The sequence below is a fragment of the Papaver somniferum genome, chromosome 6 (genome assembly GCF_003573695.1).
Source record: "Papaver somniferum cultivar HN1 chromosome 6, ASM357369v1, whole genome shotgun sequence".
In the NCBI taxonomy this organism is placed as follows: Eukaryota; Viridiplantae; Streptophyta; class Magnoliopsida; order Ranunculales; family Papaveraceae; genus Papaver; species Papaver somniferum.
The window spans coordinates 177,921,672-177,936,529 of NC_039363.1; the positions used below are offsets into that span (position 1 = coordinate 177,921,672).

The 14,858-nt window shown below is 39.0% G+C and overlaps 1 pseudogene; it reads left to right on the top strand.

The window, feature by feature from the left end:
• The window catches only part of LOC113290239, a 44,556-nt pseudogene that overhangs the window by 7,794 nt on the left and 21,904 nt on the right, over positions 1 to 14,858 (top strand).

Consider the following 14,858-nt stretch of genomic DNA (forward strand, 5'->3'; position numbering starts at 1 on the left):
TGCAAAGATGACATGTTTATTCTTTTAACTTTGAAGCAATCCACAACTTTGCCTCTTCAGCAGTAAAACGTCTGAATAAGTTCTTCTTGTGATTAGTATCGAGCATTTCAATCACTTTCAGCTTATCTTCCAAAGTAATTTCAGTCATGCCATAAACAAGATCCCATACTTCATATTATCTTTCTCTTTATCAAGTCTGTGCATTTCCTTTTCAATTTTGCGGTCTTCTTTCTCTTTCACAATAAGAGCATGCATTGACTCAATAGTAGAAGCAATCGACGAACTGTTGGCAATCAATTTCTCTAGGTAATCAGACTGCTCAGTAGGATTAGTTGATGTAGAAGATTCACTAGTGTCACACCTTGGTACCGTTTTTCTGACAGGAATTTTCTTTGCGTTCATATCTGAAGTTTCATCTTTACCTAGTTCACTATTTTCCTCTGGGGAATATCCCACATATGATACGTTAAAAGCACTATCATATTGCTCTCGTTGAGTAAAATCAATATCTAAGTAATCATCTTGTTCATCTTCCTCATTGCAGGTTCTAGCACTTGTACCCTCATGGGTAAGATCAACTGTAACTTTTCCAGATGCACATTTATTCCTAAAAACAATAAGAAAGTCACCGTAGTCTCTACCATTTTTGTCCTTTAGGTTAGTTTGCTTTGGATGGCTCTGTTAACACAAAGATAAAGATAAAGCATGAATTAGAACTCTCCATAAATTAGAAGAAAAAAAAATTCAAATTCAGTTGTCGGTAAATAACACATGCATACCTCAAAGTAATTGTTCCTCATCTCGTCGGTTCCAGTAATCATCTTCTTACTGTCATCTTCCCTTTAAAGTTCTCATAAGATTTGTAACAATCACATGTTTAGTTAAATTTTGAAAATACGTAATATTCCACTAATCTCTTAGGAAAACATCCATTCGTGTCTTTCTTCTTCTGAAGTGTAGCTTCTACTAACAGTTCCAATAGTTTTTCAGTCTCTAGTGTTGTCCATTGATTGTAATTCGTATTTGTATCCGTATCCGTATTATTATTGTTAGAGCACTGCTCGGTCGAACTCTCAAGCGTTGCTATCTCAATCTTGTTTGTCAAGTTTAGTTGCCAAAACTATAAGTCTTGATTTCTAGTCTACTTATATCTAAGTCTCGGATTAGGATAGAAAGTGTAGTTGACCTTTAGACTTCACGGCGTTCATCGATTGAAGACGAAGAACTACCAAGGGGATCTTGTGGAACTTCATCAATAAAAGGTATGTGGATACTTGAACTCATCTATCACTCAAAAGTCTATTTCTACTTTATCTCCTATTTGAGACAAAATTCGTATAGCTATATGGACTTCGATTATACATATTTGATATTTCGAGCTGAGTTTAACTCGCTTACATATTTCTCGAAATATGTGTTGGTAAGCTTTCGCTTTAACCAAGTTCATCATATATTCTTGACAAAAGTCAAAATATGATCATGTGAAAATCGTCTAATAACATCTTATATGGTTTGTGTGAGATAATCATTTGGTGTAAACTCGGAATGTTTCGTATTGGTCATTTGATCACTTGAAAATTGCTTTGAAGCTAATAGTTTGTGTGAGACAGTTATTGCCGTTTTCTAAGAATGTTTCAAAGATTGAAATGGGAGTTTAGAACAATTAACCATAAATTGGATGTAGCACAGTATGGGTACTTGTATGATAACTGTTGCAAGTTCTTTCAAGTCCGGGGAAACTTAGTATGCATACCCGTATGCGTACCGATGTAAGTTCAAGTCTGGGAATTCAACTGAGTTTGGTGGTGTACGACAGTATGCGTACCCGTTCCGATACTGGCGAACCTAGACCAACTCCGGACACTTAGGTATGCATACCCGTTTGCATACTTGAGTAGGTTATGTTATAAAATCGGTTTGTTCATGAACCAATACATTTATAAATTAAGGAATGCAATATTTTGCAAACTGTAGCTATAAGGTTCATGAATTGATTCGAGTGAATCAAAATCGATTTTGCTTCAATTGTGTCTTGTATACTTCTATGAGAATATAAACAATTGATACACTCTATAATTAGTTTCATTTGAGTCATTTGAACTAGTTATGTTAAGATGAACAAGGTTGATATGAAAGTGTTCATATGGCTAACATCGGTTAACTATTATTGAGACAACAAGGTGTACATGTTTAGGTACGGTTACTCTTATCTAAATGAAGTCACTTTTCATTTGTGTGTAACAAGCTAAGTTCGATCCAACGGTTGAAATATATTAGCTTGAGTCTAATCAGGTTTTCATCTAACGATAAATATTGAATGCTTTGTTACCAAGGTAACATTGATTGCACACTAATGGAGAATAGCAGTTACGCGACGGATGAAGCAAGTCATAGATCCGAGTTATATGACTTCCTTTGGCGGTCAAGAAAAGGGTCGTTGTTTGAGCGTCTTTTTCAACTATGACGTGTCCCTGTGGGTCGTTGAAAATCTTATATCAACGACCGATTTTAACGTTAAATACTTCATGACTGACTTCCGCCAGTCATCTTAATATATAAAAATAGATTCAGATCGGCTGTCTGGCCTGACTGAATCTGAAAACAAACACAAAAGAAAACCAAATTCAAATGAAACTCAAATTTGAATTCAAATGAAACTCAAATTAGAATTCAAATGAAAACCAAATTCAAATCAAATTAAAATGAGAACAAATTAAACTTGCACACCAACAATCATTCAATTAATATTCATTGGTTTAAATTACACAAAAAGATTAAAATCTGGAGTTCTGACCAGTGTAATCTTACAAGAAAAGTAACTAAGTTACAGGACATGTATACAAAACGATGAACTAAAAAAATATTGATTAAATAGAAAAATATAAACTCCAATGATGAAGAACTTGTTCCTACTTCATAATGGTGTACTTGCACAGCAAAATCCATCAGCTGATTAATGTGAGGAGGTCATAATACTCAAGAAAATGCTTATAAAAACAATATTCCATGCACATGAGAGGACACAGTGATCTATAAAGATGGTTATCCTAACCAATATGATGTCAATCTCTTTACCTGGCTCTGTCCAACATCGAAAAAACGACACAAACGTAACTATTAATCTCTTATAAAAATAAGTGTTGAACTCGTCAGGCATGAACTGCTTGAAGAGACTAGAAACATGCATAGCTTCCAACATATCTGCTGTTAAATTGGGAAACAACTGTATGTTCTAAGTTTCTCCTACAGGCCAAACGGAATAGGTGTGACAAACTTTTGGAACTTGGAAGGCATCAAAAACCAAGATAATATATGAAGAGGAGCAGCTTATTTTTGTTCTTTGTTTTCAGCAGTAACCACCCCACGCAAGAGAGAACAAAAACATTGCTTTTATACGTCTCATACATGTCACATGAACTGTCAGCCTCTCTATGAAAACTCTCAATCTAATCCCTCCCAATAAATCTGACAAACTATAGGAGGATAAAAAGTGCAAAGTTGTGAAGATTAGTAATTAATCATATCACAAATTCCTCATAGATCAGTTAAGAACATATTGTTAGCATGTTTGGTTTCATCTTCACAATAAATACGACAGATGAACAAACTAATATATGAGAGAATGCAAAACAAACATTGCCATATTAAACTAAGAAGGCTAAGATGTATTGATATCATCAAGCTTTACTCAAAGATAGGTACTGCAAAGACATAATACTGTATGATGCTATATCAAAGTATGATATTCAAACAGACTAACCAGGTAGTAGCTTAGATGATAATGATAATGAGTACCTTCTCATGATCCCAGACATTCAAAAAGACATCGTCTGCAGCACTGCCAAATACACATAAATATTAGTTAAAAGATGAAGAAACCATATAGATGCAGTTTATAACTTTTGATAGCTAAACTGGTGTAACAAAGAAAGAACGAAAGAAAGTTTCCCATCACTGACTACTATTCATATCATTAGATTGCTGACCAAACCTCCACCATATATCCCAAAGATCAAGAACAAACGAGCGATCTTGCTATTTTCTAATGCTAATGCAAGTGAGAGCATTATATTAGACATGGGTTGCTTAACAATATCAGGAAAATGAATGTACAAAAGTGGAAGAAGGGGAAAAAAAGGAAAAGTTTAAAATATTCATACATGAAAGTGAAAAAAACTAATTAAAAACCCAATATACAGACTTTATCCGTTCAAGTGGAGAGTATCAGCAAAAAATTTGTAATGGACAAAATGATATAAGAAGGTTGCATCACCTCGCGAACATATCCACGCCCACTCTCAGGGGACTCCTCCTTCCAGCTAAAATGTACTACATGTAGCAGCCAACAAATTTGTAAATAACATCTTGAACAAAATTATCACTTTAAATGTGCATTACTGAAAGTAGATGAAACATGTGGTCCACAAAGACAACTAAAAAAAAGAGAAAAAAGAATGATACTGCAGCTTTCTTTAGTGATAAAAAACAACAATATTGAAATTTAAAACCAAAACCAAAAATACTGTAGGACACAATTTATCAAAATATCTTGTTTCATTGCCTGAGCTACAAAACAGGTTAACATACTTGTAGATGGGGAAAAACGATTTGCTGGTTTTTAAGGAATTGAAGGGACGACTGTACGGAGGAGACTCATCGAACCGAGCGAAATGTTAAACCTCACACAGATGCACCGCTGCAAAGGGGGCGCTTTAGATTCGAGAGATCAATCTGTAGTACTCCGGCCTAAATCAAGACAATGACCGTTCCAGAGTAAATTTGGTCACAAGAGAGGATGGGTTGATCTGTAGGAGGGAAGCTGAGAAATGCGTGGAATTAATCGTAATCAAAGATTATGGGTGTGTGATTTCTGAATATGATAATCTCTGAATGATTGAAATTGCTCAATTGAGAATAGTTGCTCAATTGATGAGTTGATGATCTCGTGTTGTCGATGAGACGTGAGATTGATGATACTAATGATGATTCAATCATGATTCAGAGACTTATTTATATTGCTGGAATTTTAGACACCATGATTCCATGAAGTGTGACAGTTGATGGAATCAAGGAGTGGGGAAGTGGGGATCGTGTTTGAAACCAGTTGCTCAACGTGTGGAGACTTGGTCGATTTTCCACCCACTACCTCGTGAATTCCTTCAACTGATTGCACGACTTGCTCACATTCCATCGTGTGTTTGAACACACGTGCCGTAGACCGCCAGAATAAAACCCTAAGTGATATCCCCCCAAGTGACACGATTGACGTCTCGTGGTTTGTTAGTCAATTGATGACTTCGTGGTTTGATGGGACGATGAGTCCATGTAGTTGCTGAATTGAACATGATGTTCTGAAACTCATGAATTAAACATGTCATGAGACAGAGGTATAGTTCTTACGATGAAGTGAGCAAGTATTGCTCATTCGATGGATCGTTGCATATTGATTGTTGAACCAATATTCCTTGGTTTGAGCAAATATTTATCATCTGAGCAAGTGTTGCCCATGTGATGAATTGTTGAATATTTGATCGTCTGAGCATGTGTTGCTCATCTGATGGATTATTGGCAGCGTACCAAAAATATTAATTAGAATACTGGTCATTGAACCGAGCATAATTAATAAAATTAATGACCATGAGGCCGTCGTAAAATTATTAAGGTTGGATTCTTGAATGATGATCCTTGGATTCAGAAACCCTAATTTGATCAATTGATGATCAATTCATGGTTCGTTAGAAGTTTAACCATGGGACGAAGGAGGGAGCGACTACATGAGACCGTGGATCAATCATGTAGTGTCCATATGCTCACGTGAGCAAATACGAAGAACTCCTTGTAGAGTTGACGATTTGTTGGTGAAAGAATGATTAAATGTTGGTTTAATCATTTATTCGAAAATGCTCGTCTGAGCCTTAGGTGAGAAAACCTAATTAATTATGACGAGGCGATGGACCCACCATGGAGTCATGAAACCGGACCTGGGTCGTCACGTGACCGCCTGACAGTCACTTCATGAAAATCCAAAGTGTTTGGAAGAGTTTTGGACCTAATACGAGAAATTGTGCAAATTAGGTCAAAACTGTGAAAATTGATGGTACCTGCTTCCGTGAGCCAAAGAGCCAATCTTGGTCGGTCAAGATAGCGTGCTCGTATCCCCAAGGCGTCCGCGTCTCAGTTCTGAGAATTTTGATATTTTCTGGCGTGCAATTGAGCATCAATTCGAGAAAATATGCCAAAATTAGGGTTTCGACGAAACTGAGGAAAACACCATGAGATGTTGAAAAATAATTATAAAATAAGGAATGAGGAGGCGTGGGACCGTCGTGGTCAAGGCATGGTCTGCGGTCGTGACCACGGTCCCGTGGTGCCTTTTCCTTAATTTTATAATATTTTCATGATTTTATGAAAAATTCATGAATTTTGAGAAATTTGATGAATTTAGGGAGTTTCCATGAATTGAAGGAGTTTTCATGAGTTCATGGAAGCAAAATATTAAAATAATAAAAATATGGGCGTGTGGGACCATGGAGGCATGGCCGGCCGGCTATGGACCGGTCCCACGAGTTTTTCATAATTTTTTTAAATATTTTTTAGGTATTTTCGATGATTTGAGGGAATTTTCCCTAATTTGAGAGAAATACCATAAAATCAAGGAATTTGATGAATTCAAGGAAAAATAGGATAAATAATAATAAAAATAATAAAGCAAAGGGTGTGTGGGACCGGCTAGGGCATGGCCGGCCGGCTAGTGGCCCGGTCCCACAAGTTTTTCATAATTTTATTTTATTTATTATTATATGATGATTTGTGCAAAAATACCATGAAATCAAGGAGTTTTTTCATGAAATTAGAGAAATAATAATAATAATAATAAAATAATAAAGAACATTGGGGTGTGGGGCCGGTTGGGACCAAGACATGGCCGGTTTGCCAATGGTCACGCCCCACACTCCTTTCCTTAATTTTATATTATTTTTTATGGATTTATGGAAGTACCATGAAACCGAGGAGTTTCCTCGAGACGAAGGAGATTTGATAAAATGAGAGAATTTTCATCAAATCATGGAAAATAATAAAAATGCATTAAAAATATAAAACTGGCGTGGGATTGACCACGACACGGTCGGTCGGTCGTGTGTCCGTGTTCCCAGCACCCTGGTCAATATTTTAAATTATTTATTGTTTTCTTCTCTATTTTGCATAGGTTCATCGTTTCGTTGTATTTTTGAAATACTCGTTCGTGCGGTGACTGTTAGTGTATCGTCGTTGAATACACCTTCACCATTTGAATTGGGGCTTACTTAGAGGTAGCTCAGACGCCCGGTTGTTGATTATTTATTACTAATTGTGGAATTCGGTGGAGAATATTCCACAAAACTGAGCAATAAGATGTTTATTATTAATTCATAAGATCAGCTGAGGATTCGACTACGAATTCAGAATAATAAAGTGAGCATTACCATTCCATGGGATCGTAGATTCGACCATAGAATCAGAGTAATTAAGATTTATCTATTATCATTTATGAGACCAGATGTGGATTCGATCATGAAATCGGAGTAATGAGATAATATAGTTATTGCTATTCTATGAGATCAAGCTGTGGATTCGATCATAAAATCAGAAAAATTGTTTATTGCCATTCCATGGGACCAGTCGTGGATTCGACCATGGAATATGAGCAATTGTTATTGCCATTCCATGGGACCAGTCGTGGATTCGACCATGGAATAGGAGCAATAATAGATTATTCTGGGAATTCAGTAGTGAATGTCACGGCAGAATTAATCTTAATTAGGAATAATTAACTTTGTGGCTCTATACTAGCAGAGCAAGCTGTCTAGGAGCATTAATTATCCCGATATGAGATTTTCGGTAAGTCATATCCTTTATATAGTCAGGGTAAACTTGTTGTTTGTTCCTGAAGACGTTATCGCTCTATACTAGCAGAGCAAGCTGTCTAGGAGCCGTCCATCTCGTGATACTATATAGAAATAATCACTGAAAGTATTCAGTATTCATGAGATATGTCGTTGTCCAGTCATGAGACTACATATCTACATGTACTCTGAGAGAAAGTACTCTCCGTTGAGAATTCGATGAGAGACCCGTGTCTCGATACTCACGTCTGATTGCTGAATCAGAGCTTCATATAATTATGAGTTTACGATTTTAGCCTTTGTCGAAAATCCACCATCTACATTAAGTCCCCTGCTTACTGAGGAAAGCTGTGATCCTCAGTCAGCATTAAATGGTGATTTTCCGGCCATAAATAATAATACCAGTAATTGAACTTAGTCGTAAGTTGAGACGTTACCGGATTTAGAGAGCATGAGCAAACCACGACTTGATGAAGGCTTCAATGTCATGATTGGAGCGTCGTTTGATGAGCATAAATTGGTGTTGAACCGCTGGTTTGGACGACGAGTTCGTGGTCGGTTAGGATTCTCAGGTCGGGCCCAATAAGAAAATCCTTATAAAATTAGGTTTTGGAAATAAAATTAATATAAAAGGGATTAATCCTTTTTTTTAACTCCACGACAGTGCTTCCATCACCCCTCCACCACCTTCACGTCAACAGGAGTAGGAGAAGTTCTCCGTCGATCAGCGCCGCCGTCGCCGTTGTCGTCGGCCAAATTCCGGCCAACCAGGTGCGTTTTTTTTTTTGCTGATGTCCATGAGTATCATGGGTTGTTCATGCTTCATGATGAAGTTATATACATGTGTGTATATTAGTGTGATTTTTATGAAGAAACCCTTGTTTTTTTTGAAACCGTATGTTCGTTCAATCGTTAATTTTGAAAACTAACTATAATCCCTGATTTAGGAGAGATTTTTTTTTTAGTATATGGACCTAGGTCCATTGATAAAACTTATTGTATGAGCTTTCATGTGTACCACGGTTTTATCATAAAAGGAGTAAATTTTCACGAAATCGAAATAATCCTTCGTTTTAAAAACAAATTACGACGACTCGAAGGAAAATTCATATGATGAACTTGTGTCCAGTGATAAAATTTTGCTTATGAGCTTTCATGTAAATACAAAACTTTATCATATGTATGAGATGTGAGCTTTCACAATATTTTTTGAAATAAACCTTCGTTTTAAAGACAAATAATGACGATACGAAGGAAAAATAGTTTTATATATATATATATATATATATGCAGTCGTGACATATATTGTGAAAAATACGATGATATATTTTATTTGCATGAGTTTGTTTTCGTTAGATAAAATCCTTGAGAATTTATGTATGCAAGTTGCATTAATTGTTGTTTTTTCGAAAAATCAAAACGTGGGTTTTGAGGATTCTTCAAAGATAGACAATATATTTATGATAGAATATTGTATTGTTATGAACTTCATAGGTCAGTTGTGTGAATGTTCACATTATGAAAATTGTGTCCGTGATTTCATGAAAAATCAGTTTCGGAAACTAAATAAAGTTCCGTTCGTTTTTTGCAGTTTTCGAAGAGACGAACGATTTTGAGGTGTTAACTCTAGCATTACTATCACTATTGTTAGTAGAAGTATAAAAGGTAAGAGTTAAGAGTTACCATTTTTGCTGATGTTGGTTTGTTTACATAGTAGTAATCTTTGATCTTCCGGTTCCAGAAAATGTCGACCAACAATAACAACAATTACGATTACTAGTATTCCTCTTCTTCCTCTGGCTCTTCTGATGAGGATTCCGAGCTCCTGTAGAGAAATCAAAGGATAGGGTTACCCAGGAAGGGGCGAAGCCTAATGTTCCCTTGGGTGAGCGAAGAGTCTCTTTTGCTGAACTCGAAAAGAAAAGAGCTGAAGACAAAAAGAAGGATGCCTGTCAACGTGAAAAAGATCGCACCCGGCGTAAGAGACAGAGGGTTGAGGAGAAGCGTCAATTCTTGGATGGGGTGCCTTCTGATTCTGATGCTGATGCTTCTGAAGGAGAGATCACATGGGAACCATCCGAGCGTTACATTAAGCCTGATCGATATGAAAGAGAGCATCAGAGGATGATGAAGAAAATTGAAGCTGAAGCTGCAGCAGAAGATAACTCGGATTCAGATGATGATGTTATCTTCCGTCCACCGGACTTCACCAATGATCCTGACAGTGACTCTGAAGAAGATGATTCCGAGAAGGACAGTGACGATGAAGCTGACAATTCGGATGAGTCCGACGAGTAGTTTTACTTCCATCTTCTTAGACGTTAGAGCATTCCCTTTTTAGTCTTCATAGTGGATATCTTTCTTTTGACTGTTTAAACGACTTTACTTCAATTAGACTTTTCTTCTGAATGATGAACATTTTGTTAACGTCGATTTCTTCTAATCCATGACATGGACCAATGTCCATATATCCAAATTCATCATGACTTGTCGATTTTCATGAGAAGTAACATAACACACGGCTGAGAATTCATGACGTGTACAAGGCCGCGTGGCCTATCCTTTGACCCGTGATGTTCAGTCCCCAGTGCGTTATTTTCCTCCGCGTCTTCGGTATCGATCTTTGAAGCCTAGGGTTTCAGTGAAACTCGTAACTGAGTTGACTATATGACTATCGCCTGATATATATATCTTCAAGACTCCAAATCTATGATCCACGCAAATATTTCTTCCATTCCTGAGTCAGTTTCATCGTGCAGAAAGTTTTGATCCTACCTCTTGCCGTCATGTCGAGCAATAGCATTTCTTCTCAAGATGATCTTCAGTCGAAGCGTGAAATAGCAACGTCTATCTCAGTAAGTTGTACACTTCTTCTTCTTTCCTTTCTTTCTTGTCTCTGTTCAATCGAGATTGTTGATCACAGAGAATGATTTGTCGTAGGACTGTAAGAAGAATGCTACTCCTCATAATGCAAGGCCTAAGCGGACTGTTAGAGCTCCTGCCCGGTATGGATCGGCTCGTGCTGAAGCTGGATCGTCTGTAAGTAAACCTATGACTCTTGAGATTGTACTGAGTCCCGGGATTAACACTCCTTCGTTTCATCGTAGGCGGATGTCCGTGTCGTCGTCGATGCTAGACGAAGAAAGAGTGGAAAGTCCGTGACCGTGGTTGAGGTTGAGGAAAGCAGTAACCAGGCATGTGAAGATTCTGCAGGATCCGTGGAGACTGGAGACATGTCCATGCTCGTGAATACCCAACCGCTGGACTTTTATTCGAAGCCCCATTGATTAATACCTTCCCAGACAATGAAATGGTCGGCGGATTCGTGATTCCCAAATGTTATGCGTCTCTGTACACCAAGATCTGGAAGAAGTATGGTCACATTGCTACCACAGAAGTGTGGAAAGGTTTTCTTCCAACCCTTTTAACCACGGTAGCGGGGTATTGCCGATCATCGAGGAAATGAATCAGATGCACTTGCGAGACGTCAAAAACCATGAACTGCACCAATGGGATGAAATGATCTCGAATTGTGAGATATTGCGATTCAATGTAAGTGGCTCCGTCGTCGTCTTGAGATAATCAAGGTTCATAAGGCGGCAGAGGCTGCTGATGCAATTTCCATGAATGCAGCTTTACTGGATGAGGAGAGGATACTGGCTCTGGAGTCAGCAAGGGTTGAGAAAGCGGTGAAGACTTGAAGGCAAAGACCAAGATTTTTCAGAAGAAGCTTGACGAGGCTTCTTACAGGGATATCCGTTGCTGGATGGTTTGCTCTGAGTGAGCATTTGTGGTTGTTGTTTTTGAATAAATCTGAGTTTCTAGTTAGGTGAAACAATTGATCATGGTGTGAACGAATTTTTCATTTATGTGTTTAATGAACAAAGGAGCATTCGCATGCTCTTTGGAGGAATGAAATTACATTTTGAAAATGCTTGAAATGATGAAGAGGTAGTGTATTTCATGGATCAGGCATAATAAGCTTTGAGCCATTTTCCATTGATGATGTTTCCTTCCTTTCCTCCATTGATTGCTAAAATTTTGTAGTATCCGCTAGACACTGCTTTGATAACAACATACGGCCCTTCCCATTTAGGAGAGAACTTAGGAGCAGACATGTCTTGTTGAATGTGCTTTGCCGTCTTTAATACCAAATCTCCTACTTGAAATGTTCGAGGTCTTACCATTTTGTTGTAGGCTCTGGAGATCCTCTGTTTGTAAGCTTCCACATATTTTTCCACCTTGGTTCTCCTTGATTCAAGCATATCTAGCTCAGCGATTCTTGATCTGGAGATTTCAGCCTCATCCCATTGTACACCACTGGATGCTGCAATCCTGGCTGAGGGAACTTTGATTTCTGCTGGAAGTATGGCGTCGGCTCCATAGACAAGGGAATATGGCGAAGTACCGATCGAGCTCCTTGGTGCAGTTCTGTAAGCCCATAGAGCCATGGGTAATTTCTCATGCCATGATCGAGGATTGTCATGAATCGTCCGACTGATAATCCTGATCAAAGTTTTGTTGGTACTTTCTGCTTGACCATTTCCTTGTGGATAGTAAGGCGTGGAGAAGATTTGTTTGATCCCATATTTATTGAGCAGCTTCTCAACATCTTGATTGGAAAAGGAGTTCCGTTATCTGTGATGATATGCTTAGGAACTCCGAATCTGCATATTATGTGCTCTTTGATGAAGGCGGCAATCGTCTCCAGTGGTGCTTCGAAGAGGAATAGCTTCGACCCACTTGGTGAAGTACTCTGTCAGTGATGATGTATTCATGTTGTTTTGAAGATGCTGGATTGATCTTCCCAATGATATCTAGTCCCCAGCTGTAGAAAGGCCACGGACTATTCACAGAATTCAACGGGAGACAAGGAGTGTGGATGAGATTACCATGGGTTTGGCATTGGTGACACCTCTGAACGTGTGCGGCTGCATCATCTTCCATGGTCGGCCTAATACTTCTCATGAATTTGAAGAAATAGTTTCCTCTTTCCTTGATGTTCTCCATCATGTACTTCCTTCAGGATTGTAGGGATTTCATGTTCGGCTAAGCACCTCAGTAAATTTCCACCAAAGCTTTTGCGGTATAAGATCCCATCGAGATAGACGAATCTCTTAGCTTTCTGAATGAGTTTGACTGCTTGCTTCTTTTCCAGTGGTAGTTCGTTGTCCCGGAGGTATTTGATGTAAGGCTCCCTCCAGTCCCCAGTGTGGTGGACGTCAAAACCTCCAAGTGATGAGGAGGTGTTTGGCAATCAGGACAAGATCCTTGTAAAGCTCTTGACTGAGTCTCCATGGATGGCCAGTAGTACCCCATTCTTTGAAGCTTTCTGTAAAGTGTTACCACTAACGTTTGCCCACAGACTTCCTCATGTATGCGCTTGAGTTGTTCTTCCGCTTCGTCGCTCCCAAGACATCGTGATAGAGATCCATCAGGGTTTCGATAGTATAGCCCTCCATGAAGCAAGAAGTAGTTCTTCAATTCCTTGAGGCTGACTTGGCCTTCTGAAATAGAGCTGCTCAATTCATGAATGATGGGTGCTCGCCAATCGTTCGCTGGAATGTCTTCGATCTGAGTGAGCCAAGTCGAAGATACTGTACGCCTCTGTACAGTGATCGTTTTCTTGCTCCTTCGAATTGCATCTTGGAGGCGAGAGTTGCTAGGCAATCAGCATGCCTATTGTTAGTCCGTCCAGTATGGACGATCGTTGCGTCAGCAAAATAGGTCAACAGTCGCTGAGCTTCGGTTCTGAATGGAGCAAGTGTGATTTCTTTGAGAGAATATGTTTTCATCTGGTTGACCAATAATTTTGAATCTCCCCTTATCTCGAGGTGTTTGCTCCTGCTTGCTTGGCCAAAGATAATCCTAATAGGAAGGCTTCATATTCCGCTGAGTTGTTGGTGCAGTGGAAATCCAACTTGAACGAATGTGAGAAAACTTCACCAGATGGAGACACCAGCACTACGCCCGCTCCTCCGGTGTCACTACTAGGGGTGGAAATCCATCAAAGTATAGAAATGTTTCTTCCTTGATGACCAAGATGTCTGGGAATTCGTCGGGCACTTCTTCATGTAGTGTTTGTTTGTCTTCCCCTGGAAAAGCAGCGAGCAAGTCTGCGACCGCTTGAACCTTTGATGGCTTTAGGTGGCGTGCAAGCTATGTAAATTCTGACATCTGGAGTAGCCACTTCGCTGGTCTCCCTATCAAGGATGGCTTTGATAGCAAGAACTTTATGGGATCAGCTTTGGAGATGAGTACGACACTGTTAGATAGTAAGTAATGTCTGAACTTCTGGATTGCATGTACCAATGCCAGGCATGCTTTCGGCCTTGGATATCGGAGTTGAGCATCTCTCATTGTGCGGCTGAAGTAGTAAATCGGTCGTTCGACGCCTTCGTCGTCTTCCTGAGCGAGGAGTGCGCCGATGGCGACGTCACTGGAGGCTGTGTAAAGAATCAGAGGTCGTCCCTGCACTGGAGACCTCATGACGGCCGGTGACAATAATATCTGTTGTATTTTATGGAAAGCTTCTTGTTGAACAGCTGTCCAGGTGAAGCTTGCTCCTTTTTCAGCAGAGGTGTGAACGAAGCAATGAGTTGAGCTAATCCAGGAATGAAGCGTCGAATATAATTTACCTTGCCCATAAAGCTCTGTAGTTCCTTCACGGTACGTGGAGGAGGCATGGTGGTAATAGCTTTTGCCTTGTCTGGGTCGACTTTGATCCCTTCAGCCGTGACCAGGAATCCTAAGAATTTTCCGGAAGAAACTCCGAATGCGCACTTTAAAGGATTCATTTTTAATTTGTATTCTGCATCTTTCAAACACCTGCCTTAGAACTTCGAGATGAGATGCTCGAGTCTTCGATTTTACCACCACATCATCAACATAGTCTTCTACTTGCTTGTGCATCATGTCGTGGAATATGGCAGTCATGGCTCGTTGATAGGTGGCACCAGCATTCTTTAATCCAAA